The following is a 5,778-nucleotide window of genomic DNA, read 5'->3' on the forward strand; positions in this document are numbered from 1 at the left end:
GGGAACCTCCGGATTACCAGACGACTGCTCTACCTCCCGAGCCACTGTCGCCCCCTAGTGTAGTGTGTCGGTTATCGGTGGCTTGGGATCGGCACGCAAGCGGAGTTTAGGACAACTTCAAAATGGTACCTCTGAGGTAAGGCCTACTATTATTAAGATTGGTGTCAACCACGGTGGACTGAGGAATATCAGGGGGGAAAACAGTTCACAAATAAAGTCTCAGATTTGTAAGTATCTTTTTTTTTATTCACTTTTTCTCCTCTTTTTCTATTTTTCTCCCATCCCAATTTAGCCGTGCCAATTCTCCCCTCCCCTGTCTTGAACGTTGCTCGCATATGTGCCCCCCCCACTGGCCGGTCGTAGGGAGGATAGAAGCCCATCGCATGTCCCCTCCGATACATGTGTAGGCAGCCTGTCACATCTTTTCACCTGCCAGCGCGGACTCTCATTTGGGCGAGGAGTAACGTGTGGGAGGCTCACACTGCCCGCGCCATTTTCCTGTCTCTGCTGTGCAGGCGTCCCCCAACCGACCCGTAGGAGTCGCTGTTCACAACGACCAGATTACCACCCATCGACTTCCCACCCGCTGACTCTGCCCATTGAGTCAGTATGACGGCCGGCCCAAGCCGGAGGCAACGCCGACAGCCGGATTCGATACCGGTGTCTTGTAAGTAAGTGGGTAAGTAAATTGGGTTAACTGATCAAAAGATGCAAATATTCCATAATTTTAATGACGGTGACGCCATGGGGGGCGGTGCAGGAGGGGCATTAGAGAGAGAGAGAGAACCAGTGGAGACGTCCTCCATCTGCAGCCACACTACCGTGTTTAGATGCAATGCCTATAGGCTAACCGGACCTGTCCGCTTCCATTCATTGTGCTAGGCTAGGCTAACGTGCAGCCAGATAGCTTTCTACTGAACGCACAGAGAGGAGACTGGTATCTATCTTCTTGTCTCTCTCTGGAGAAGACGATAAGCTAATTTCCCAAAATGTTGGCGTGTTCCATTTAAGATGCATGGTCTCTGCTTGTATAGGCAGCAAGCAGTCGTGGTGTGGTGAGATGTTGTAGCCTATTTCTGCTCGAGATCGCAGTGGTGTGGCGTAGTATTATTCACCAGAGCTCTCCTCGCGGCACGGTGGTGTAAAAGCGGCACGGTGGTGTAGTGGTTAACACTGTCGCCTCACAGCAAGAAGGTCCAGGGTTCGATTCCCGCTTGGGGACCAGGTTTCCATGATGCCAGTTACCCAGGTGGGGTATCTCCCAGGCCTTTCTGTGTGGAGTTTGCATGTTCTCTCCGTGCTCGCAAGGGTCCCCCCCCCGATAAGATAAACCCAATGGAAAAACATGCACAACAACAATAGATCGCTAAACGCTGTGGCGTCCTTGACGAAGACGGACAGGAGCACTTGGATTGGTCCCCTGGCGCGGCTCACGTTGACGCCTGTCTGCTCCCGGCTGCCCTTGGGGGGGAAGGACCGCAGAGAGGTTAATCGCAGAGACGAATCGCATTCATGCATCGCATGCGTGCCGAATGATGACCTCTGAGCAGGTCCTAAATTATTATTATTATTATTATCTCTTGTGAGTCTTTTGTAGTTGCGGGTGGGGGGGCATTCGAGGACATCTCGTCCCCGGGCATGAGCAAGACACACAGTGGGCCTGTTTTAAAAGGTTAATCGCTTTGTTTTACAGGTGAATTCAGCCCTTTGACATTTCAACTAGTTAAATGTTAGTGTCAAGCTTGTTGGAGCTTAACATAAAATGATACTAGTACGGGCGGCTACGTGGCGTAGTGGGCAAGGCGCTCGCCATGAAATCTGGAGACGCTGGGCTTGCCAGTTCGAACCCAGCTTTCAGTTTAGCTGGTCGTCCGTACTAATACACATTGGCCGTATTAGGGGGTGGGAAACTGATGGGTGGGGATCGGGCGTTGTGGACAGCGACTCCTACAGGTCGGTTGGTGCGCCTGCGCAGTAGAATCAGGAAGTGTCGGGGGCAGCGTGAGCCTCCCACGCGTTACTCCTCGCCACTGAGAGATCGAGCTGCGCAGGTGAAAAGATGCGACTGCTGTTACCTCAAGTACCGGAGGGGACTTGTGCTATGTATGACTTAGTCCACATTGCAGCCGGCTTGTGGGAGGCAAGAAACAGCGTCCGTGACAGGGGAGGGTTGAATTGGATGATACGAAATTGGGATGGGAGAAAATATGGAAAATGGGAGAAAAAGTGGATAAAAAAAAATGATACTAGTACGGACGGAGCGGGCAGGTGTTGTTGCGGCACCCATGACTGGCGCCCCCTGCCTGTTGTCTGGCAGCACAGAGAGAGAGAAGGTATGGCACGTGTTGATTATACACAGACAATACACAGGAGGTTAACCGTTTCACCGCCGCAAGACAGCCGGGTTAACCCTTTCACTGTCACACGACAGAAGGTTATTTAACCCTTTACTATCACACAACCGAAGGGTTTTAACCTTACAAGGCAAGTAAATAATAAATATTGTATTAGAAAACGATGTATTGATAATTACATTATGTTTGTTCAGGATTTGTAATTAATTAATCAAATTAATCGCATTTTAATCGCATAACCATTTTAGGCCTGATATTCTATATTCTATAATCATATTTCAAATTGCATGTGTCCGGATGGCAGAATTCAGTACTGTATCTACAACACCTTCTGTTTAATCATCTTCCATTTATTCATTTGCTTAGATTTTTCAGGTCTGGTCAATTTTAGCATAGTGTTAGCATGGTGTTATTCACAGTCAAAGATAAAAACATTTAAATAAAATTGAATTGAAATTCTCATTTGGTTCATTACAATGTACTCAAGCCTAGTAACAGACACAGTATTTCTGACACTGGGAATACATTGTGAGGGCTGTGGGTGGGTGTGTGTGTGGGTCATGAGCAGATAATAGGGACTCTTAAAGTTATACGTAAAACGAATAACCATTAACTGCTTACGCAGACGTTTTAGGAGAAGGGGAAAAATAAACAACACAAAACAACCTTTACAGGTGGAAGCCTCAAAGTGAGTATATTCAAGAAAATAAGTAATGTCCAAAAAAACAGGACGACACCCATTAAAGAGGTATTGTAGAGAAAATAAATAAGCCACAAAGGCAACTCCTAAAAACAGAGTTTATATTGCAAACATAAAACAATAAACCTCCCCCACGGGAGTTTATGTGCAAAGGGCAGTTCCAAAAGAACAAAAGAAAACACTACCATAAAGGACTCAGCCTTTATAAAATAAAGTGTAAACTAAGCCAGTAGCCGAAAACGAGTATAGCTACAAAAGAAGGCTAAATGCTGAATAGGGCTTAAATATAAGAAGCCTGACCAAAAGTATAGCCAGCACAAGGAAATGAAAAAGCAGTTGACACTGCGAGGTCCAAACTTAAATAGACTCCACATGGCCATAGGCACAGCTGCACTGCATCAGGTGCAATCAAGCCCACACACCTGCCGACCCATGAGGCAATTAACCACAGGGAACAGGGATTGACAGCTATCCCTCACAGAGAGGTGAAATAAAGCAAAAATAGACAGCTGTCCCTCACAGAAAAGTAAAATAAGGCAAAAAACCATGACATACATTCCCTGAGATCCATAGATGTCCCTAGAATCAGATACCAAGAACATGCAAATGGGCAATTTTTTTTTAAAGTCTGTAAATGTGTATTATATGTTCTTATGGAATGAATGAGATTAAAAAAAAATAATAATAATAAAAAAATTTTTTTGGGGGAATACATTTTGAGTTAATTTTCATAACGCGATCATTTGCTGTGTAATTAATTAATCTAATTAACACGATAAACGCACAGCCCTAGTTTGTTCTGTTGTATTATTATCTTGTGAGGACTCCAGGAAGACTAGCGGTCATTCATTTGACAGCTAATGGGGATCCTAATAAAACAAACAACTCTCTAGTCTACTACTTACACTACCAATACAGTACCCCTTGCTAGTCCCTGGCTGTGTTGTGTAGCATTAACGCTAGTTAGCAGCGATAGCTGTATGTAACATTAGCCAGCTGAGACCAGCAAGCTACCCTCTGTGGTAAAGAATTGCATCAGGAGGTTAACACTACCCCGTTAGCCTTTGCTGGACTGCAGTTTCACAGAATGTTATTGTGGAGCAAGAATGGTCCGTCATCATCAGTCCTATGAAGTGGAGTTAGCATTCGTAGTGAATGCAGGGGATTGATTGATTGATTGATTGATTGATTGATTGATTGATTGATTGATTGATTGATTGATTGATTGATTGATTGATTGATTGATTGATTGATTGATTGATTGAAAACTTTATTAACAGATTGCAGAATGGGTACAATACAGTACGGCTCAATACACACAATTGTTAAGGGGATGCAGACCAGAGAAAGTCTTTCGTCTTGTTTACATCAGGGTCCCCCATTTTCAATTCATCATAACATATAGAACATACATGACATACAGATAGACAGTACTGCTACATCTATACATTTATGACATACCAGATTTACAAATACAGTACCGTTTGTGATACAAAAAGAGTCTAAAAAAGGGAGTTCGGCATTTCTTTTTAACTTGGACAGCAAACGTAATCATTCAGCAACAAAAACGTTGCTGTATTCCCCAGTGTAACCATGGCCTTAGGACCCATGTCCTGTCCCCTGTCCCCTGTCCCCATTAGGCAGGGTGATGCTTATCTTGGCTCGGGGGGACAGTGGCTCCGGAGGTAGAGCGGTCGTCTGGTAATCGGAAGGTTCCCGGTTCAATTCCAGCTCCTCCTGGCAGCTTGTCGAAGGGTCCTTGAACAAGATGTACCATACCATACTCTGTGCGTTCAATAGAAAGCTATCCAGCTACAAGCTAGCCTACCTTAGCACAAATGAATGGAAGCGGATGTGTAGTGGATTTGATTTGATCGGATTTGACATCAAGGATGCTACACAAAAAAGTCAAGACATATTTCCATTGTGGTCCTTGGTCTCAGACAGACAAGCGATACAAAACATGACCACAAATAACAATTTGACAAACTACATAGACATGTACATTTTAAGTGCAGTACAAACGTAGCCACAGACAACAATGTATCAGACAACATTATCATGCTTTTTAAAATCTAGTTTTTAACATTGTTCGAGGAGCCATGATTTGACTTTTTTCTTAAAATTGTGTCTGCTACTAATGTATTTTAGCTGTGAAGGTAGCCAATTCCAATTTGTGGCTCCCCAGAATTTAAAAGAACATTTGCCCATATTTGTTTTGAACCTTGGAATACGCAGGTCAGCAATGCTGGCTCTGGTGTTATGGGTATGCATGTCCCTATTCCACTGAAAATAATTAGTAAGATAAGTGGGGGCCCTGTTGTTATAAATGTTGTGAACTATATTGAGCTGAAGTTTGAATGGACCTGGCTTCCAGAGGGAGCCACTCCAACAACTGGAAGTGTTGTTTGCCCACATGTGCTCTGGAGGCTAGTCCTAGAGTTAATCAGATGAGTTTGTTGTGGGAAACCTGTAACTTATCTTTTAAAACTTTGGTCAGACCTCCGTAACAAGAACAGATAGCATAGTCGAAGCAACAAGAAACAAGTGAATTTGCCAGAATGCGAAGACTTTTAGGGTCTAATAAATTAGTTTTCTGGCCAGAAATGTAGTTCTGCCGTTCACCTTGCTCATTGTTTTGAGAGCCATGGATTCCCCGCTGAGGCTGCTGTCTAGGTGGCAACCTAGATAGCTTATAGACTTTTTTGCCGCAAAAGGCTGGCC

Source organism: Notolepis coatsorum (assembly GCF_963971535.1).
Source record: "Notolepis coatsorum genome assembly, contig: SCAFFOLD_646, whole genome shotgun sequence".
Classification (NCBI taxonomy): domain Eukaryota; kingdom Metazoa; phylum Chordata; class Actinopteri; order Aulopiformes; family Paralepididae; genus Notolepis; species Notolepis coatsorum.